A 24,298-nucleotide genomic window follows, 5' to 3' on the forward strand; every position below is an offset into this window, starting at 1 on the left:
AGTTTTCATTAAGTGACCTAATTAATTTGTGTCCGATAAGCATTTATATAATGAGATTTACCTAGCTTGTGTCTGGAAAGTGAATTTATAAAGGCGCTTCTCTTTCATGGGATATCTGTTAATATATATATATATATATATATATATATATATATATATATATATATATATATATATATATATATATATATTATCTACTGGCGGTCGCCAGTAGGTGTATATAGTTAGGACCTAGTTTCCAAAGGAAATCCGCAACATTCTATTGGGAATAACTTTGGCGCTGGTTGATGAATCCTTGCGAATTTCTCAAAGAAGATGGCCCGTTCCGCTCTGCTGCTTCCCTGAAAGTTTTGGGGGGATTTGTCAAGTGGGGGCTGAGAAAAAAGGAGGGTCCCAAAACGTGTTTTCCCCATGTTATTTTCCATAGGTTGATTAGACACGGCTACAGCCCGATCCGCTGAACGGAATTACACCAAACTTGGCAAAATGGTAGGGACTGGTACGCAGTATGCCCTTTTGTTTAAATGGTGTAAATTCTTCCAGTAGTTTTTGAGAAAATTGTATTTGAAAAAAATTATATATCTATAAGCGCGCACCGTGCGCGCACTCGTGCGCGAGTGGATTTTGATTTGCTATTGGACGTCTGTCAACATTCGAATCGGTCGAAATCAGGAAGTTTTGGCCGCCATCTTGTCTTGAAGGCAGAAGGGAGCCTTCTTAAAAAAAAAATGGGAAACATGAAAAGTGCCCAGGGTGGAGTTTCTCTGACCCCCTAGGCCTTGTCAGGGGGTCCCTGAAGGACTCCTGAAGGCCACAAAAAATCTTTTTTTTTTTTTTTAAATCGCGGGGTGCGCGCACAGTGCTCGCACCCTTCAGACGCCATTTTGTGTATTTTAAGAGAATAGTGCAAAACAAAAGTGGACAACTTGAGAAGGAGGCAGGGTAGAGTCTCCCTGACCCCCTAGGCCTTCTCAGGGGGTCCCTGAAGTACCCCTGAAGACCCCAAAAATCTTTTTTTTTACAAAACAAATCGCGAGGTGCGCGCACGGTGCTCGCACCCCTTAGCCGCCATTTTGTGTTTCTGAAGCAAAACAGAGGCAAAAACAAAAGTACATAACGTGAAAATGGGGCAGGGTAGAGACTACCTGACCCCCTAGGCTTTCTCAGGGGGTCCCTGAAGGACTGACAAGGGCAAAAAAACATTTATTATTTTAAAAAAAAACACGACGTGCGCGCACGGTGTGCGCACGTCAGAAAATAAAAGAGAAAAAAATACAGTTAAATTACAAGTGTGAGTGTTTAGATGTTGGTTGGCTCTAAAAAGAGCCGTTGTCTTAATTGACTATGTATATATATTAAATGTATATATATATTTATATTCACTGAAAAAAACATAGCTTTCACACACGTTATAGTTAGGAATTAGCATTTAAAAAACCTTAGAAATTCACAGAAAAAGCTGTAGGTTTCACATACGTTATAGTTAGGAATTAGCATTTTAAAAACCTTGCAAATTCACTGAAAAAACCATAGATTTCAGGCCTTATATAGTTAGGAATTAGCATTTTAAAAACCTTTGAAATTCACTGAAAAAACCATAGATTTCAGGCCTTATATAGTTAGGAATTAGCATTTAAAAAACCTTGCAAATCCACTGAAAAAACCATAGGTTTCAGGCCTTATATAGTTAGGAACTAGCATTTTAAAAACCTTTGAAATTCACTGAAAAAACCATAGGTTTCAGGCCTAATATAGTTAGGAATTAGCATTTAAAAAACCTTGCAAATTCACTGAAAAAACCATATGTTTCAATCCTTATTTAGTTGAAATTGCTCCTATATAGTTAGTTGTACTAACTATATTTCGCGCACCCGCAATCCACTGCTGATGATGTGACATATTACGTCATTCATGGCATGGTCAGTGACATCACTGATAACATCACTGATGACATCTCAAATGACATCACTGATGACATCACTGATGACATCATCCAGTGAATGTGGTTTGCTTTGTTTTTTAAATATGTATTATAAATACGCTACTTTGCATTGAAGAATGAGTGGATATATAAATATAAATGTGTGGAGTCTCACTATATATATAATGTGTAGTTACTAAACTGTGTGAAAGTCTTTATTGCTTTGTCTTATTTGCTATGTTAAAGACTATATTTGTTATTAGTTTCTAAACTGAGTATTTGTATGGGTCAATGAATGTCTATGTGGTTTAGTGGGGGGTGTGTGATTGCAAAAAAATGTGTGAATAGTTCATTCAGTAGGTATGTGAGGTTAAGACTACATGTTATAACAGTTGTTTCAGTGAGTGTATATGTTTATGGGTGTAGTGGTGATGAAATATTTCTCTCAATGGTACATCTCCATTAAACTTGAAAAGAAGGCAGTGTATGTGACAGCTATATCTAATTAAGTGTGCCTAAGACTTAGTGATTGTATGAGTCACTATATGGATAACTGTATACTTGTAATAGTGATTTTATAACACACTAAGTGTGAGTTACTATCTATATAAATAGATGAAGTGGTGTTTGTATAAGTGTGTAGGTGAGTAAATGTAAGTATAATCAATTGTTTGCATAAGTCAAAAGGATGTCTTTATAAGTGAATACAATGTGTGCTGGTGTGTAATGTTGAAATAGGCGTATAAGTATATTTGATAGTGCTCTGTTGATTATTCACTGCATATAACACTGAATCTATAGGTAAGTGATTAGATGTGTATATAGTTCTATGAATAACTGAGTGGGTGTTTAGAAATTTCTATTGGTGTGTCAATGGTTTCAAATATGGCACTTTCTATTTTACAGTGAGTGATGAAAGATTATACTAGTGTGTGATGAGGTGTATTTGATTGTCACATGGATGATGTCAACAGTGATGTCATCAGTGATGTCATTTGAGATGTCATCAGTGATGTCATCAGTGATGTCACTGACCATGTCATGAATGATGTAATATGTGACATCATCAGCAGTGGATTGCGGGTGCGTGAAATATAGTTAGTACAACTAACTATATAGGAGCAATTTCAATGGTTTTGTATGAGTGAAATGTCCAGCTAACTATAACACCCCTAAATATTTTAGTTTTTTCAGTGAATTTCAAAGGTTTTTTTAATACTAATTCCTAACTATATAAGGACTGAAACCTATGTTTTTTTCAGTGAATATATATATATATATATATATATATATATATATATATATATATATATACACACATATACACATATATATATACATATATATATATATATATATATATATATATATATATATATATATATATATATATATATATATATATATATATATATATATATATATATATAGTCTTGTGCTTGGAGGACACCACTCCACATGGGTTAGTTCACAGAACATTTCTTAGCAACAAAACAGCATTTCAGGCAGAGTTCATTCAAAGACCCCCTGGCGAGTTTCGAGGCAGCTTGCCTCTTAATCATAGGGCAAAGCAGTTGGTGCGCGGCTGCGCATTACAACCTTTTTGATCCCATTCTGCATGCTGCTCCCACATGGGTTTTGCAACAGCATGCTGGGAGTTGTAGTGCTTACGATCCCTCCAGTGGGTAAATGCGTGCCTCTGATGGCTTTCCGAGCAGCAACCATAATTCTCACTTGTTCTATCTTGTTTTGAAACCCTCCAGTGGGCCTCCACTTGAGAAGCTATCTCCCAATTAAAAAGCAATCCATGTGCCGCACATCATACCAGCATATTTCTGGCATGCAGCCCAGCCGTTTCTTCACGCGGGCGGTGCATCCTCCAACGCCCGGACTGCCGTGTTAGAAACATCTTTCCAAAGTTGTCCTGTGCTTGGAGGACGCCACTCCACATGGGTTAGTTCACAGAACCTTTATTAGCAACAAAACAGCATTTCACGCAGAGTTCATTCAAAGACGCCCTGACGCGTGTCAAGGCAGCATGCCTCTTAATCATCAGGCAAGGCAGTTGGTGCGCGGCTGCGCATTACAACCTTTTTGATCCCATTTTGCATGTCGCTTCCACATGGGTATTGCAACAGCATGCTGGGAGTTGTAGTGCCTACGATCCCTCCAGTGGGTAATTGCGTACCTCTGATGGCTTTCCAAGCACCAACCTTAATTCTCACCTGTTCCATCTTGTTTTGAAACCCTCCAGTGGGCCTCCGCTTGAGATGCTGTCTCCCAATTTTTATATATATATATATATATATATATATATTACCTACTGGCGGTCGCCAGTAGGTATATATAGTTAGGATTTTTTCTCTATGGGTTTTTTGAAAATTCTATGTCGAATAACTTTGGCGTTTGAGGACGGAATTGGCTGAATTTTTCAGGAAAATGAAACATTTTGTTTCTGAGCAGCCCCTGAAAATTTGAGGGGGTTTCGTCAAGGGGGGGCCGAGAAAAAAGGGGGGTCCCAAAACGCGTTTTTCCCATGCAATTTTCCATAGGGCGGTTGGACTCACTTTTAGCTCGAACGGCTGAATGGATTTCCACGAAACTTGGCAAAATTGTAGATATTGTTTGCCCGATGTGCCTTTGCTAGGTCTCAATATATGTGCTCCAGCGGATTTTGATAAATTAACGTTCAAAAAAATATATATATCTGTAACAGCGCTCCGGTTAGCGCCCCGGTTCGCGTACCTGACGCGTAACGGAACTTCGCAAAGCGAAGCTGATTGGCTCTCCGGTGTCTGTCAACATTCTAAACAGTCCGGAGCGGCCGCCATCTTGTCTCTCGGTAGGATCGAGAGACAAGAGGTGAAGAAAAACGAAGGGGGAAATTAATGAAAGGGGGCAAGGTAGACCCCTCCTGACCCCCTAGGATTGATGAGGGGGCTATTAAAGGGTCCCGCGGGGCAAAAAATAAAAAAATAAAACATTTTCGTTTCTTCGCGGTAGAGGCGCTACCCGGTACGCGAACCGGGTAGCTAACCGGTAGCGTAACGGGAGTCCGCCATCTTGTGTTTCGGTCGAATTTAATCACAAGATGGAGGAAAAACAATGTGGGAAATGGGTATAAGGGGGCACGGGAGACGTATCCTGACCCCCTAGGTTTTCTGAGGGTGGCTGAGGAGGCCCATATATGCGGAAAACCCCGCCACATTTTTTTCAAATTTTCGCGCAGTTAGCGTCCGGTTCGCGTACCGGGTAGCGTTCCGGATAGCGTAACAAGGGGAAAACAAAGGGAAACAGTAAAATAATATATTTAGAGTGCTTTGAGGTAGGGTAGCTCTGAATAGAGCTGTTGTGTTGTGTGGGTGATGAAAGTACCAACATGTAGGTACCAATGAAGAGTCTAAAATTCAGTGTACACCGTCTCCTCTGTATAACATTTTATTTATGTTAAATTTAAAAATTGTTGGAAATTTTGAGTAAAAGTTCATCTGGAATTTCTTCATCTTTATTTTCATGAATTGTCTCTTTTTTATCAAAATTGTCCATGAATTCTAAAAGTTGTTTGTCCACAGCCTCATTATAAAAATCATCTATGTCCTGTTGAATTTCTGATTGAAGTTTGGCTTCCTGAGCTTCTTTATCCATAATTGCTGTTAAGGTAGCATAAAAAGAGAGAGAGAAATAGAGTTTAAGTTAGAAACTTCTACATTTTTATTTTTTAATTAACGTGTACAACATAGTTCTGAGTTTTTAACAGTGAATTTATGTTTGGACAGTGTATGGTACAAGGCAGGAAGTAGAAATATAAAGTACAGCATGTGATGAACTCTAACTCAAACCATGACTACAACAGAGAAGCCTAAGTCAATCTATAACTATAACTGAGGGACAGTAAATAACTAACAGAAAACGTTTTTATAAAATTAACTTTAGGTGCACAACATATCTCCTCATAGAAACTATTAACTCACCTTTACAAAAGTGTCTAAGGTTTTGCCAGGAAATGCTCTTTAAATGTGCCTCAGGTAGTTCCAGTCAAAATGGCTGTCATTCCCTCTTATTTTTCATATATATTCATGTACCAAACCAATCAAATGACAGCACATAAAAATACAACTTGAAAGTTATGTTATCATTGGTTGAAAATGTCAACTCTTTCCAATGTGTTTTTGTCATGTAATTTACCTAAGGATATTTAGACAGGGCTAGAGCCTGAATGGCTCGATGGAATTCATTCAAATTTGGGGAAATGGCAGGGACTGGTATGCATTAGGAACTATTTCAAATTTGGTGAAAGTGTCTGCAGTGCTTTCTTTGTAAATTAACTTCCCACCTTTTTTTAACTGCGTTTGCCGTTGCGCGCCCCGGTTCGCGGACCGGGAAGCTAACCGATAGCGTAACGGGAGTCCGCCATCTTGTGTTTCGGATGAATTTAGACACAAGATGGAGGATAAAGAATGTTGGGAAAGGGTATAAGGGGGCACGGGAGACGTTTCCTGACCCCCTAGTTTTTCTAAGGGTGGCTGAGGAGGCTCATATATGTCGAAAAAAAGAATTTAATTTTTCGCGAGGTTAGCTGCCGGTACGCGAACCGGGAAGCGAACAAAAGTGAAAATTAGTGAAAAAAGGTATATTTGAAATTTTAAAAGAGTAATCATAGTTAAGGTAGCTCTGAAAAGAGCTTTTGGGTTCTGTGTAAGTTCTAGGTACTTATAAGTAGGTACCAATACATAGTCTTAAATTCAGGATGAAAATTCTGTTCCCCTCATCTGAGAAGTGAACTCCATCTCCTCTGTAGATATCTTGCATGTAGTAACGCAAGTTATTGTTGTAGATGGAGCCCATTCCATGGTCTCTCATGTAAGCTGAAACAGACTTATTTACATGCTTCCTCGATTTCTCAATTTGTGGACAAAATTGGTTGGACCACCTCCATTTCTGTCTTTGGCATATATTTGAATATACCAAGGCAGTTTGAGGAAAAAGTGCCATCAATTGCTCAAAGGTGTCCTTTAAAAGCATTTCCAGACCTACCCCAGTCAAAGTGCCCAAGTCATTTCCTCCACAGTGCACAATTAACAGGTCAGGTTTTGGTAAATGCAAAAAGGTTTTCACCAATGGTATCAATTGGTGACATCTTAATCCTCTGTGACCAATCCAGTTGATTTCCACATTTTGTAAATTGAGGTTGTGTAAATTTCTGTTAGCATACCTTTGAGCCCAGTGGATGTAACTATGTCCAACAATCCAGACAGAAAACATGGTGAGAGGAGGTTCTGCTGCAGTCAGATGAAGTGTGGGAATGAAATGGCAGTTGAAACAGTAGGAGTTTGTAATGAAAAAAACTGTGGAGTTTCAGTGCTAATGATTCAGTAGCAGTGATTGGTGGATTTTGATTGCTGAACACAGAAAGTTAGGGTGCATGGATGAGTTCTTTGAAAGATGTAATTTTAGTGGTCAAGAAAAAATCATTTTATGAAAGATTGCACTGGATATGCAGGTGTACTGAGAGTTCAGAGTTCAATTGAAACATTGTTGTGTGAACTTGTAAACATGAGAGGTCTTTCAGGAGGTGGTTGCTATGGAAAAAAGGCAGAAAGGGCAGAGGGGGGAAGGGTGTTGATTTGAAAAAAGTGAGGGAAGAGTTTTGATTGGGTGACATGAGAGATATGTGTGATGAATTACAGCATTTCTGTGCCTTTGTTGGTTGCAGCCTCTGGAGTGCATACCATTTGCTCTGCTAAAGAAAAATTGGTGTGTGTCTGAGACTGTTTTGAAACTCAAAAAGTATTTGCTAAGGTGAGAAAAGATTCATTTAATTTAGATAGAGAATAGTATGCTTTAGGGAGAAAATTATGAAGAAAGTTGTGTATTTAAAATGTTGCTTTGTGCCAAGTGTTTTACAAATAGATTTTGTTTCTTTGAGTTTCATAGCCATGTTAAAAGTGACGCAAAAGTGGTGCAAGGGCCTTAAAAATACGCTTTGATGTGTGTTAGGGCACTTTAAGTCACTTCCCCATGAATCTGTGTGAATAATTTGCTTACTTAATGTGTTTAAAAACGTTTCTTGAAGTCAATTAGGTTTCTTGATATGTGCTGCTAGAGTTTCATAGCCAGCATGGGGCATATTTAGAAGGACTTTGAGCCACTTTCACGTTATTTTCCCCATGTTAAAGGTGATGCTAAAGTGATGAAAGGGCCTTGTAAATACACTCTCATGTTTGAGCCATTTTCATGTTATTTTCCCTATGTTAAAAGTGACGCAAAAGTGGTGCAAGGGCCTTGTAAAATATGCCCTCATGTGTGTTAGGGCATTTTAAGTCACTTCACCATGAATCTGGGTGAATAAATTGCTTACTTGATGTGTTTAAGAACGTTTCTTGATATGTACTGCAAGAGTTTCATAGCCTGCTTGGGGCATATTTACAAGGCCTTTGAGTCACTTTCACGTCATTTTCCCCATGTTAATAGTGACGCAAAAGTGGTGCAAGGGCCTAGTAAATACGCCCCCATGTCTGTTAGGGCATTTTAAGTCACTTCACCATGAATCTGGGTGAATAATTTGGTTACTTGATGTGTTTAAGAACGTTTCTTGAAATCATTTAGGTTACTTGATATGTACTGATAGAGTTTCATAGTCAGCATGGGCCATATTTACAAGGCCTTTGAGCCACGTTCACGTTATTTTCCCCATGTTAAAAGTGACTTTAAGGGTCGTGCAAGGTCCTTGTAAATATGCCCTCATGAGTGCTTTGCAAATTTAAGCCATTTCCCCGTGGTGCAAGGTCCTTGTAAATACGCCCTCATGTGTGCTTGGCAAATTTAAGTACTGACAGGGTGTGCTTGTACATAGGAGCTGTGTTGTGTTTTCAAATTATGACCAGAAAATCGTTTTTTTTTAAAAAAAGAAATGCTTTTTACATTTATGAGAAGGTCAAAATGGTGTCTGCTTCTTTAAATAAATATTTCACTTTCCACCATGAATATGGGAGAATAATTTCCTTGTTTGTCGGTTTAAAAACACGTTTCTTGAAGTCATTAAGGTTTCACAATATGTTCTGCAAGAGTTTCATAGTCAACATGGGGGCAAATTTACAAAGCTTATGAGCCACATTCACGTTATTTTCCCCACGTTAAAAGTGACTTTAAAGGTGGTGCAAGGTCCTTGTAAATAAGCCCTCATGAGTGCTTGGTAAATTTAAGTCATTTCTCCGTTGTGCAAGGCTCTTGTAAATACGCCCGCATGTGTGCTTGGCAAATTTAAGTACTGACAGGGTGTATTTGTACATAGGAGTTGTGCTGTGTTTTCAAATTATGACATGAAAATGGTTCATAAAGAAAAGGAATGGTTTTTACATTTATGACAATGACAAAAAGGTGTCTGCTTCTTTAAATAAATATAAAGGGAGGTGAGTAATGTACATTGCTCTGTTGCATACAGTCCTCATCTTCTGCGTACTCTTGGATATGGTAGACTACATCTGCACAATGAGATACCTAAGCTGAGGAAATACAGGTGATGTGATTGTGAAATGAGCAAAAATATTTGCACGTTTTTCAATTATATCACCTGTGTTTCCTAACATTACGAATCACATTGTGCAGATGAGGTTTAGGCCTGTCCAGGGAGACCGAGGTGGTCTGGCCTTTGTTCAAGAGTGCAGTGGACATGACTCATTTCGTTGGTAGGCCTGCACATGTATTATCTCCTCTGTTCTCTTCAACAAGCCTAAATTTCATCTGCAACCCTGAGTAGGCCTCACCTCTGAATAGGCCATACCTTATCGGCATTCTGAACCAATCATTTAAAATGTTAGGGGCAGATTTATGATGGCCATGCGCCTCTTTTGCGCCGCCGTTGCGTCACTTTTGTGACGCAGCGGCGGTGCAAAAGATGCACCATGTTGCAAGATAGGCCTCACTTCATCTGCAACAAGATACCGTCAGCTTAAAATGTATATATTTAGGACTGTTTAGGGGGCATGGAGAAGCTGAGGCTTCTGTAAGTGTCAAAGTTGTTGCATACAGTGCTCATCTTCTGCGTACTCTTTGATATGCTAGACTACATCTGCACAATGAGATACGTAAGCAAAGGAAACACAGGTGATGTGATTGTGAAATGAGCAAAAAAAATTGCACGTTTTTCAATTACATCACCTGTGTTTCCTAACATTACGAATCACATTGTGCAGATGAGGTTTAGGCCTGTCCAGGGAGACAGAGGAGGTCTGGCCTTTGTTCAAGAGTGCAGTGGACATGACTCACTTCGTTGGTAGGCCTGCACATGTATTATCTCCTCTGTTCACTTCAACAAGCCTAAATTTCATCTGCAACCCTGAGTAGGCCTCACCTCAAACAAACCTCTGAATAGGCCACACCTTATCGGCATCCTGAACCAATCATTTAAAATGTTAGGGGCAGATTTATGATGGCCGTGCGTCTCTTTTGCGCCGCCGTTGCGTCACTTTTGTGACGCAGCGGCGGCGCAAAAGATGCGCTATGTTACAACATATTTACAACTTGATGCATCTAGGCAGATGCGTTACGCTGTAAAGTCCTGTGCCACATGAAACCTGCGTAAGGTTTCATGTGGGCGTTTTTATGCAGGGTGGGCGTTCACTTGCATGAGAGCCCTGTAAAACTAACGCAGTGAAATTTACAAGATTTCCCTGAGTCAGCTTTATGGCATTGCTGAATCAAATCCTTACACCTGTTTGAAACAGGCATAAGGAGTGATGCACCATGCAATGTGTGGCTTGCCACTGTGCATTGCAGTAGTCATGTCGCGCTTGCGACGTGATTTCTGCAATGCACCGCTTTTGCGGTACAGATGCGTGACGCATCTATGCTGTTTTTGCCCCATGGTGCTCCGCATTGTAAATGCGGCACACCATGGGTGGCAGAGCAGCGGCGCACGTTAACTGGTGCATCCCTGGGGATGCGCCAGTTAACATAAATCAGCCCCTTTACATTTAAGTATGAGCAGGGGACGATAACGACAACATCAACCATGAGTGATAATGAGCAATCTGTTGATCTTGATCTTATCATTGAACTTGTCATTGAAACGTCAGTGGAAGTAGATCCCTTGGATGATTTATATCCTGTGGATGATGAAGAATATGATGAGGATACCGATTTGTCAGAATTGTATGACATAGGGTGGGAAGCTGACCTGCTCGAGCCTATGGAACTATAAAGACTTATTTTTAAAAGTTACTGGAAATGAAAAGTAACCATGTTAACCGTTTTATTTAAAATTAAATACAACTTCAAAAACAGCTTGTGTGAAGTGTTTTTAATAAAATAGTGAAATATGCTAATATAATTAGTTCAGATTCACATATAAAAGAGCACAGGTCAAATGTAGAAGCATTCCATTTCTTTGCTACTATTTGTGAGTTTTAAATTTGAGAATTGGTCCCTGATGTACACTGATTGTGATCATTTAATTTGTAGAATCCGGTCCCCGATGAAGGCTACCCTAGCCGAAATGCATTGGACAACAAAATATTGATTTGGAAAATGAAGTACTAATTCAAAGACTGGATTATTTTGAATGCTGTTGTGAATTAATTCCACAAACTTTATAATGCGAATAAACGCATTTTGAATCTTCACCTAATTTGAACCGTTTTCTTTGGAACTTTTTGAATTTGTTAACCCAAGATTTGGGACTTTGCTGTGACTAGGGGACGTCACTCAATTAAGGGTCACGCTTAACATTTGATTTACTAGTACCTTGAAGGAGGGTACACCCTAGAGCACGCCACAACTGGTTTAATAAGCACAAAACAGTGTGCAAGCGAAACAAACCATTTTGTTTCCAGGAGAGTATGCCAGAGTGTTTTTTATCATTTCAGGATGCTAGCAGTCCATCATAATAAAGTAAGGAAATTAGTGAGAATGTTGTATTTTGCTAAGAGTCCAGCAATTAAGCTTAAACAATTAAGCAGTGCTCTTTTGCATGGTTCTGATGTAGATGTGAAGAATATTTGTGAAGAAATTGAGTTTTGTTACTTTGCAAGTAAAGAGGAGAATGTTGAAATTGACCCAGAAGAAGAAGGTAATGTGGAAGAGAGTGTACAGGTTTCCAGTACAGATAATTTTCAGAAGGAAATTGCCACGTTTCAGGTGAAATCAAGTGAGAGGCCTAATTTCACTTGTGTGTGTTGTCGACGCACTTACTATAAGAATCAGACTAAGTTAGTGGATTTATATGCAAAAAGTGAAAGGGAAAATAATAGTGAATGGAAGGATTTTGCAACATACTTGATGGTAGAAAATTGTTTTGATTTGGGATCGGATCAACGTGTGTGTACTTATTGTTGTAACAAATTAAATCAGAACCGGATGCCTGCTAGAGCGGTTCATAATAATCTGGAATTGGTTGACATTCCTTCTGAATTGAAGGATTTAAATACTTATGAATCTATTTTGATTCAAAGTGTCCATCCATTTCAGGCTATTGTACGAATGGAGCCAAAGACAGGGAAATTGCCTCCATCAGATTTACAGAGAGGATTAAAGGGAAGAGTTGTTTATTTGCCTCTAGATTTGAAGAAAAACATTAATACAATTGGAGTAGAGAAAGTGGAAGAGGAACCTCTGGTTATCTTAGTTAATGGGGTTCCGACAAAGAGTAAGAAAATCTGGCAAGATTTAGTGGATGTTAGGAAAGTCAAAAAGGCAACATTGTATTTGATGAAAAACAATGAGTACTACAAGAATGTATGTGTTGCAGAAGAGGAAGTAAGTGAAGAAGAGGACAGCGATTTGTGTGCTGGACAAATTGAGAAAGTAGAAGCCTCTAAAAATGAAGAAATATATGAACATTATAGTGTTCATCCTTTGCATTCCAAGGAAGTCATGGGGAATGCTATTGAGTTGTTTCAAATGAAACAAGCCAAAGGGAGTCCCATTAGTGTTTGGGAGGAAAGTTTGGAAGCTCGGTGTTTCCCACAGCTATTTCCAACAGGTCAAGGAGGAAGATATGATGAGCGACCTGATCAAATTCCTGCTTCTGAATACCGGACTTTACGATTGTATGCAGAAGATCCTAGGTTTCGTCAATGCATTCCCTATTTGTTCCATCTACTGTTTGAAAGTGATCTGTCTGGAGTGTCATATGCAGTGAACCACATCTTGAAAAGTGGTGTACAGATGCAAAATATCTCGGCAAGGGACTTTATGGATAAAGTCAATGTGCAAGCCAGTATTTTGGATTCTCACCTGATTAATCTCATGGCGTGTCAGCGTGGTACTAATGAGTACTGGTACCGTCGTCATGGTGATTTAAAATGTATGCTGAGGAACTTAGGAACTCCCACATGGTTCCTCACTCTCAGCTGTTCCGAGTATGGCTGGGAAGACTTACTTGAATTTCTACGAGAGGCAAATGGAAACATTGAAAATATCGAATTCAAGACACCCGGAGAACTGTGCTCTTTGGATCCAGTGAATGTATGCAGGTACTTCAATCATAGATTTGAAGCTATGATGTCTTTCATCATGAACAAGAAAAATCCACCTCTTGGAGAGGTGTTGGATTTCTTCTGGAGAAAGGAGTATCAAGCAAGAGGTGCTCCTCATATACACATGCTGCTATGGATCAAAGATGCACCCAAATTTGGAACAGATCCGGATGACTTAGTGATGAGTTTCATGGAACAGTATTCTACATGTGCTGTTCCAAAGACAAAGGAAGACAAAAGCCTAAGAGAACAAGTTTTACGCTTTCAAAGCCATCGTTGTGGAAAGTATTGTCGTCGTAAATTCAGAAACAAGGACAAGTTCTATACAAAATGTCGTTTCAGCTTTCCACGAACGGTGATTTCTAAAGGAAGAGTGAACAGTTTGATGTCTTCGCTGCGACATAATGTGACGAGGAAATCACCCAAAAATACATACAATTTGAAAAGAAACGAAGAGTCCAAGTACATCAACGACTACAACCCAGTGATTTTGTCCATGTGGAATGCTAACATGGATATACAGTTTGTGGCTGATAACTGTATGGCTGTGGCTCGGTATGTGACATCTTACATCACAAAAAAAGAAAAGACAGAATTGAAGGATATGTGGGAGGACATTTCCCATGAAAAGAGCCTCAGTAAGAAGTTCTACAGTTTCAGTCTGAAGATGTTGTCGCATCGAGAAATCGGAGCTTACGAATGTTCTGACCGGTTATCTTCAGCAAGTCTCTATGCCAAATCTAGGAGTATCATTTGGGCGAGTCTTGGTCTTGCTGCAACGCGTAATCGAGTTCTGAAACGTGTACGGGAAATTGAGTATTTGGCGGAAAAGGAGCCAAACAGTACAGATATTTTGAAGACCAACATGTTGGATACATATTATCCAAATAGAAGCAGTCACCTCGAGAATGTTTGTCTGTATGAGGTTCTACAAAATTACATATTCAAGAGGAACATCAAAGAAGATATTGATAAAGGAGTGTATGCTGTAATTGGAAGTGAGGGATGTCTGGTCAAGCAAAGAAAATGCCAATTGGTAAATCATCGAAAATTGAGTGGCGAATCTCCTGAAAGAAAAGAGTTTCTCTATTTAGCTCTTTTGCAACTTTTCAAGCCTTGGCGTGCAGAAGAGGAACTGCTTGGAGATTTCCTCTGTTACGAAGACTCTTTCAATGCAGCCAAGGAGACCATAGAATGTCCTGATTTTCCAAACTATCTAGAAATGTTGAATGCGGAAATCGAGCAGGAAGCAACAATTGCAGCCGAGATTGCTAGAGACAGTTCTCAGGACAGTCAGAGTTCTGTTTCATTGAGTCAGGATCCACTAGGAGGACCAGTTATCGAAAATGAAGCTGCCACTGCCATGATTGAAGTGGAAAGAGCCATGGCACATGCTCAGGAGGATGCGGTTAACTTAGAAGATTTGGAAAGACAACTCAACGTTGAGCAGAGGAAAATATATGACGAAGTTACCAACCAAATTGATCATGGATTAAGTCATGAGAAGAAAGAGTGCTCATGTACGTCGTTGAAGCCTGTCCGACTGTACGTGAGTGGAGAAGCAGGGACTGGAAAAAGTTTCCTCATTAAAGCAATTTCATGTTATTTGCAGAAAAGGACTGAGTCATCGCTGTCTTGTGTTGTCACCGCTCCAACTGGACTGGCAGCACATAACATTAAAGGTATTACTTTGCATCATCTACTGATGCTGTCAGTGGAGCATGATAACAAATTACAATACCACAAGTTATCTGGAGATGCTTGTTGTGAAGTTTCAAAAGTCTTGAGGAAAATTAAACTTCTTATCATTGACGAAGTAAGCATGGTTTTCAATGTCATGCTTGCCTTTGTGCATTTGAGAATGCAAGAAGTTCTTAAAACAGAGTATGATGTGTTATTTGGTGGCAAACACATCATTGTTTTCGGTGATCTTCTGCAGCTGACACCAGTGAAAGGACAACCAGTGTTTAAACTACTTACACATGAAGACACCAGGAAGTGCCTAGGGAGCATTGGCAACGTTAATATATGGTTAAACTTCAATTATGCTGAACTGCGTGAAAATATGCGTCAAGCGAAGGATGAAGATTACAAGAATATTCTACAAGAAGTTAGAATCGGAAAAGTGACCGAGCATGGGAAAGAAGCTTTACATGCACGATTACTGTCAAATTTGTATCCAGAAGAAGACGTTCTGCCAGAGAATATTTTTCGGAAAATTACTGAGAAGAAATCTGGAATGTTTGATGCCAACTCTTGCAGAATGTGCCATCTTCAACAACAAAATGTTGAATTTAGAAAACCAAGAGATTGTGAAACTGGAAGCTATTGACAGAATAGAACATATGGGAGCAACAATTATTTTGTCTGAGAATTTGAAATCTAAATTGGATTCATTAGAGAAGACTATATCTAAAACTGCTGCTTTTGAAAAGACTCTGAATGTGTGCTTAAATTGCCGTATCATTTTGAGAAGGAATTTACATGTTGAAAGAGGTCTGGTAAATGGATCAATGGGTAATGTTGTTGATTTTGAGAAATACAGAAATAGAGATGGAATTGAATTTTTAAAAATTAAATTTGATGGCATTGAGGAAGTACAGCTAATTGGTCGTTGCTCTGCTAGGTTTTTGCTTGTAAAAGACTTATATGTTCGCCGTAAGCAGTTTCCTGTTTGCTTGGCATATGCGGTGACAATCCATAAATCGCAAGGTTTAAGTGTAGACAGTGCATTGGTGAACATTGGCAGTTCTGTGTTCAAGGAGGGTATGGCATATGTGGCATTGTCACGAGTCAGAACTTTATCGGGATTGTACTTGATTGAGTGTGATGTCACAAACATTTGTGCTAGATTGTGTTAAGGAATACAATAGGTTAAGAAGAGAGTATGCGCCACATTTGTCTCAATATCCTTTGTTTGAGAAATGTGTGGTAGGCCGGAAATGAAGAAATGTGACCAGTAGTGGGGAGGTTGTAGCAAAAAGACGAAAAGTCGATGAACCCGAAATTATAAGCAGAAAGAAAATGGATTTTGTTGAAGATGTTGTTGGTTTTCAATTTGAAAATAGTTCTGGTGTCAACTGCTATGCTAATGTAGTGGTTAATGTTGTCTTTTCTCTAGAAACTTTAAAAGAAGAGATTGTGATCAATTCAGATCAAAGTTTTTGCTGTTTATTGAATTCTGTGTTAGAGAAATGTAGCACTGATAGAACAAAAATAGAAAGTGTGTCTGAAATTCGAAATCTGTTAGACAAATGTTCAGGTCAAACGCAATTCTCTCAAAATATTCAGCAAGATTGTCAGGAGTTTTTAATGTATATGCTTGATGTATTGCAAGATGAAGGTGTAGATGTAGATCATCTGTTTGGCCTTTCTTATAAATGGCAACATGACTGCGAGAACTGTAGGGTATCAAGTACTACTAGTGTAGACTCAGAAAGATTTATATATTTAACTTTGCCAGACAGTAAATCAGTGTCCTTTAATAAGCTAGTAAAAGCAGCCGATCACAACATGGAGTGTAACCAATGTAAGTCTGCAATGCTGTCCACATTATTTATACGTAGATATGGCCAGTATGTCATTTTAATGTTCCAACGATGTAGGCCTGATGGAACAAAATTGACAACTTTAATTAAAAATTTTGTGGCTTCGCAGTTGTCAATATCAGGTAGGACTTTTGTAACTGCAGCAATTATATATCATGACGGTCCTTCAACAACATCAGGACATTACACAGCTTATTTGAAGTCTAGAAACGGCTGGTCATTCTGCAATGATTCTGTTTTAACTTAAAAAAAAAAATTGCCTTTTGACCTTAAAAATTCTTACCTGGTGTTTTTACAACCAAAATTTTAGGGAAAGAATCTCGGGATTTGTTCTGAGGAATTTCAAGAGGTTCTAATGGCTCCTACACTATTTGGCCTTGAGGATAAGTGTAGTACAGAGTGAAAAGTTATTTTTGAGTTTTAAGTAGTTCCTGAAAAAAAAGAAGGTTTTCTTACAGAAAGTGGTGGGCACGGATTAGTTAAAGGACAACAAAGTATTTCCCAAAGCAAACGGTGTTCTTACCATAACACTTGACGTCATGGAAAAATAACTGCACTTTGAATGAGTTCAGAAAAACTGTTTCTTTTAATAAGCTAATTCAAGCAGCCAATCAAAACATGGAGTAGAGGTAATGTAAGTCTGCAATGTTGTCCACATTATTTCTACAACTTTTGGTTATAATGTCATTTTAAAATTCCAACTATATAAACCTGATGAAAGTAAGTTTCCAACTTTAATTACAAATGTTGTGGCTACACAGTCGTTGATTTTAGGAAGAACATTTGTAACTGCAGCTATTATATGACATGATGGTCCTTTGACAACATCCGCTTATTACACAGCTTATTTAAAATGTAAAAAAAGCTGGTGTTTCGGAAATGATTCCCATTTGACTATGAAACAATGTTGCCTTTTGACTTAAAATATTCTTACTTTGTGTTTTCAGAAGAGAGAATTTAGGGTAGGTAACTGGCCTATAATGATTCTAGGAATTGATATAATTTTATGTACTGTTTTAAATTGCTTTGTGATTAACAGTGATCAAGAGAATTAAATAATTGTAGTAGTCATAGAGGTAGTGTAATGTGCCTCATAGTAAGCAGTATCAGTGTCATAGGAAATGTGGAACATGAGTGAGCAAGAAGGGTGAGATATTACTAGTACAGGATTGTGAAAGTGATCTTGAACGTTTTCTTTCTGAAAGTTGTGGAAAAAGAAAATGACGGGATTTGCTTAGAAGAATTCCATGAGTTATAAATGGCTCTTACACTATTTGGCCTTGAGGAGAAGTGCGGTCGAGAGCGAGAAGTCATTTATTGTATGTAACATATTTGTCAAAACGATGGAGCTTTTCTTTCAGAAAGTGGCGGGCAGAAAATAATAACAGCACAACAGAGTATAAGCTGTTCATAGGACATCCTTCGACGTCATGGAAAGTAAGTTACTTTTGAGGAGTTCTGATTTCTGATTGGTTATGTTTTATGGGTTTTTTAAACACAATCATTTTGATTGTGTTTTTTTTTCCCCGCTGTTATATGATGAATACCTTCAACTCACTGTTTTTAGTGAAACTTGATATATTCTGAGAACAGCAAAAATAAATCATTTAACATGTATATTTAATTCTGTACTTTGTATAGTGAATTTTAATTTGTACTCATCTTGTCTCATGCTCACTCGTCTTTTACTACCTTCTATCAATCCTCTTTACATACTCACATTGCCTTTTGTTTTATTCTCTTTCAACCTTGTTCTCTAACTCAACTTATCTTTCAACCTTTGTTTCCCTATTCCAACATTGCTTTTTTCTTTTCTTCCTTGCACCATTTTTCAGCTTTTAAACCTTCTGCTTCGCTTGTCTTTTCCATCTTTCCTCCCTTTGTTTTCTAAATTAAATATTTTTGGATTCTCCTTTTTTGGTGCAATCAGTTAGTATAACTCACCCTCACTCATTTATCTTTCTTTTTGTTGCCTCACTCAGTCTGTATCTGACACTCTTTCCTTCACTTCCTCTGTCTCCTCTCCCCCTCACTCTCTTTTCCTTATTCACCCTTTCCTTATATAGTTTACCTTACTCACTTTCTTTTAGTAGCTTACACAACTTCAATTTAGTTTTCTCTTCTATCCTTCTTTTCTGTCACTGAAAGTATCTTCCTTTTTTTCTATTAGTAATTTACTCAATTACAATTTATTTTTGTCTCTGACTGTCTATCAGCGTTTCTTTCTCTTTTTTTCTGCATGTTTATCTCTAACTTTATTTCTTTGTAAAATTGGATGATTTTCAATCTTTTCCCTTGTCTTTTCTAATTTTTAAATACATGTTTTAATATTTTTCAAATTTTTGTTCTTTCTTTCACAGATTGAAAGTATAAAAATAACAAGTGACTAAGTTAACGACAATTATAAGGTAAGTTGGCTATGGATATGATCTGCCCCATCATATTGGATGTTCTTAACACCTCCATCTCCTCCAAATCCGTTCCCCCGCCATGGAAGTGCGCAATGGTAAGAGCGCTGCTGAAAAAGCCCAATCTTGATCAAAGTAACCTTGCAAACTATCGTCCCATTTCCCTGCTCCCCTGGTTGAGCAAACTGCTTGAGAGGCACGTAAATAACACCTTAACGAACTATCTGGAGTCAAACAGTCTCCTGCGTGCCTCTCAGACAGGGTTTCGTCCGCTACATGGGACAGAAACTGCTCTTCTAGCGGTCACGGAAGAAGCTAGAGCTGTGCTGGATCAGGGTGGGAAAGTCGCCATTATCCTATTGGACCTGAGTGCCGCGTTTGACACGGTTAACCATGTCACGTTGTTGCAACGACTGACGGACATGGGCGTGTCGGGCGCGGCCCTGGAATGGCTGACGTCCTTCTTGACCGACCGGTTTTTCCAGGTCTTTGAGGGTGAGGCAGTGTCCCCTAAACATTCACTCAGGTGTGGGGTTCCTCAGGGCTCCTCCCTGAGCCCCACCCTGTTTAATGTGTACATGGAGCCTCTAGACAGGATAGTCCAACCCTTCGGTGTGCGTATTGTCACCTACGCGGACGATACCCAACTGGTGGTCTCTTTAGACCACGCGGAGGGTTCGTCCCACACCTTAGGTCCCTGTCTGGAGGCGGTCGCCAGATGGATGCAATCCTCCTGTTTAAAACTTAATGGGGAGAAAACGGACGTCATTCTGCTGGGGAATTCTTCCCCCTCCGCTTTTGCATCCATCTGGCCACCATGTCTGGGTGAGCCCCCCACTCCGAAGCCCCAGATAAAAAGCCTGGGGATCTGGTTCGACCCAGCCTTGAACTTCTCGGTACAAGCCACTAAGATTGCAGCCACCTGTTTTGGGTTGATGAGGATGCTGCGGAAGGTGCTCCCCCTGCTTCCTTTTCAGGCCAGGAGGATCCTGGTCCAGGCCCTGATATTATCGCGCCTGGACTATGGGAACGCTCTCTTTATGGGAGCCCCTTCCTTTGTCATTCAAAAGCTCCAAGTCACCCAAAACAGTGCGGCCCGCCTTCTCTACAATCTTCCTCGCTGGCAGTCAGCTAGGAATGCCTTAAGAGAACTCCATTGGCTCCCTATTGCAGCGAGAGTACAGTTTAAGGCCATGTGTATTTTACACAAGGCCTTCCATCACACTGGCCCCGCAATTCTACAGACCTTGGTCACCCCCTATGTTCCTTTGCGTTCCCTCCGCTCTGGCTCCCTTCAGCTGGCCACCTCCGTCAGAGTCAAGAAGGCTCGATGGGGTGGCCGCTCCTTTTCACATACCGCGGCCAGGCTCTGGAACGCCCTTCCCTTATCCCTCCGAGAAACCACTAATCATCTTTCCTTCAGGAAAACCCTTAAAACACACCTGTATGCGAAAGCACGCTGATCTGCCCTGAGCCCACGCTAATAAAGTGTCAGTCATGAGCGCTACGAGGCCTCCGGGTAGATAGCGCTATACAAGTGTAATTTAATAATAATAATAATAAGTGTTTTGTACTCTTTTCGTTACATTTCTATCATATTTAACTTCTATTAGTTCCACTGCTTCATTTCTTTAACCCTCAGTTTCCTGCCTTTGCTACTTCCCTCATTCCTTTTTCTATTACTTACTTACTCTACTCCTTCCACTCCTTTTCTCAGTCCCTCTGTTCTCATAGTTCCTCACTCCTGTTCACTCACTCCGTCTCTATTACTGTCACTGTCTCTCTCATCACTCTTTCACTACTTCTTCATTATGCTTTCTCCCTGTAGTTCAAGCACACTATGTTATTTACATTTCTTTGCTGTTTCAATTATTCCTTTTCTGTCACTTCTTCTTTTCTGCTTTCTGTTTTTTCTCTCTGTTATTCCACATATTTTAACCTTAGTCACTGTCATACATCTTGTTTTATTCCTATTTACTTTCGCTCACTGTTTTCTTAACACTTTCCCTCAGGGTTGTTCTTTTACTCCGGTTCTATCCCTACCTCTCATTCCACATCCTTTACTATTTTTCTTCTTAATTTGAACATTCACTCACATTCTCTAAGAAACTCTTGTTTATTATTCTTCTACTCTCCTTTTTTTCTTTCACTTCCTTATCTATGTTGTTTTTCTCAATTATACACTCTTACATCTTTTCTTTGGTAAATAGATCTATTAAATAGTATCTCTGTGTTACTCCCTCTAGCTGTCTTTATTTTCACATTACTCTCTGTTTCCTTCCCTTATACTCACTCTTCCTTTTTTTAAAATTTTTTTTTTTGTTTCGCTTCCGGTTCGCGTACCGGGTAGCGAACCGGGAAGCGAATCAAAAGAAATAGAGGTTGTCAGAGTGCTAAACATTCTAGCAATTTTTCATAAATGGGATGTAGTTCTGAAAAGAACTTTTTTTTTATTGTTTTTGTTTTATATTTTTTTTTATTTTTCTGAACAATTTTTTTACTTTTTTTGTATTTTTTGAACGGTTTTATATTTTTTTGTTTTTTTGGGGGGGAAACGAAAACCATTCGTTATAAAGGGCTCTACAGGAGCAACAAAAAAAAAAGATAATTTAGTTTCTGGGGCGTTTTGGACATTTATGATTGTCAATAGCTCTGTTGATTAAAGTGATGCTACTCTCCCTATAGCAAATTAATTTGCCACAAAAAATGCACACTTGCTTCACGACCCCGAACTTCATCTGAATGTTTGGGACCGTCTCCCTCGCCTCTGGTCCCGTCACTGCCTCTTCTGTTGATGTACTGGCCACAGGAGGGGGGTTTTCCTGCAGGTCACGTACCTGCGCAGCACTATAATTTATAGGGTGCCACCTCTCCATGTGTCGATGCATGGTGTAATTACCATAGCTGTACTTCTTATCAGTCCCTCTGGACAGAGATTTGTCACAGATGAGACATGTGACGTACCGGGCATTTACTTTTTTTTGGCCCCGGGGAAATGTAAAGAATTGCCGGATGTAACTATCCTTTACATGGGACCTCCTTGGCTCCTCACGCAAAAACTGTCTCCTCCCTTGCTCCTCTTCCTCTTCTTCCTCTTCTTCCTCCTCTTCATTAAGGATAACCTGAGGAGGTGGTCCTCTCTTCCTAGGAGGTGGTGGTGGTGGTGGGGGTGCACCAGCTGCAGCTACTAATGAAGCCATTTCTTATCAATCAAAATAGGTCTTCCTCTCACAAAGTTGAAAGTCAGAGTGAGAAAAAAGGTGGGGGCTTTCATCATTTGGGAAAAAAAAATGTTCTAAACCAATGAAAGTGTTATTTTTAGGTCACATGACCTTGCCTTACATCATTAGGAAACCAAAAGTGAAATGAACCAATGAAAAGTTTTATTAACAAGTCACATGACCTGTTACGCTTACGTTACGCGCTCCGCGCCGTGCCCCGGATCGCTTCCGGGGCGCTGCACTTCGCGCCTCGGTTTGCGCACTGGAGCACTTCCGGGTGCGCTAACGCGGCGCGTCATAAGACGCAATACGCGACAACGCGATACGTCGCCCTTACGCGACGCGTCACGATGTTGTTTTCTAACGCGGCAGTTGCGCAAACGGAACGTTTACCGGTTCGCGGACCGGGTCGCGGCACCAAATTGAGCTAACGGGAAGCTACCCGGTGCGCGGACCGGTAGCGAAACAAAAAAATATATATATATACATAAAAAAATTGTATTAAAAACATATAAAATATATTTTTCAATTTAAAGAAGAATACATTTTAAAGCTTTTGATATTTGCTATTAAAAAACCATTGAAATTCACTGAAAAAACCATAGGTTATAGACCATATATAGTTAGGAATTAGCATTTACAAAACCTTGAAAATTCACTGAAAAAACCATAGGTTATACACCATATATAGTTAGGAATTAGCATTTACAAAACCTTATTTTACTCAGACAAAACCATTCAAATTCGCATATATAGTTAGTTGCACTAACTATATATCGCGCACCCGCAATCCACTGCTGATCATGTCACATATTACATCATTCATGACATAGTCAGTGACATCACTGATGACATCACTGATGACATCACTGATGACATCTCATTTGACATTACTGATCACATCACTGATGACATCATTCATGTGATAATACGATGAACCTCTTCAGACTCTAATATAACCTTAGATACACTCAGTGTAAACAGACACTCACAGACTGTCACTCATCCATGGAGTTACACACACCTAGTCAGTCATGCAAAGAATCAATCACACCTCCATTTTCTCAACTATACAGTTATACACACCTTACTTATTAAAACATATACTAACACATATTTACTCTCTTATACAATCCCGGATACAAGTTCACAATGATCCATACAGCCACTCACATATTCACTGGCTCTTATGCACAGTTATTTATATATGTCAACTCTCAAATGTACTGTGTTTTACATATGTACTTACTTTGACATGTAGCACTGAGATATCCATTCACTCACCAATACACTCATGCACACAGTCAACCGCCCATGTAGCTGTTTCCACATGCACTCTTGAACTCATACATCTAGTGAATCAACTGCTCACACATCTATGCACAGAGTCATACACCTCCCAGCCCCCCACACACACACTCAGTCTCCCATACAAATACTTGGGCAACCAATCAATAACCAATATAGTTAATCATATAGCTACTGATCAACACATGCAGCAGTTTACAGAACAACAGATATAATGATGCACAAATTAAGACAGTTTAGTCACTAACCCATGCACTCAGTGAGACACATTTAATCACTCACTCATACAGTCAGTCATGCACCTACTAAATCCTTCATCCAGACACTTATAAATCCACTCATTCTTCAATATGTAAGACATATTTTAACTTTACAGAAACATACAGTCACTGGATGTTGTCATCAGTGATGTCATCAG

At 39.3% G+C, this 24,298-nt stretch overlaps 1 protein-coding gene across 14 annotated transcripts in view; it reads left to right on the top strand.

Annotated features, from left to right (window-relative positions):
- The window catches only part of LOC144773261 (uncharacterized), a 7,170,044-nt gene that overhangs the window by 395,397 nt on the left and 6,750,349 nt on the right, over positions 1 to 24,298 (top strand). The window lies entirely within an intron of this gene.

This window comes from Lissotriton helveticus, chromosome 8 (genome assembly GCF_964261635.1).
Source record: "Lissotriton helveticus chromosome 8, aLisHel1.1, whole genome shotgun sequence".
NCBI lineage: Eukaryota > Metazoa > Chordata > Amphibia > Caudata > Salamandridae > Lissotriton > Lissotriton helveticus.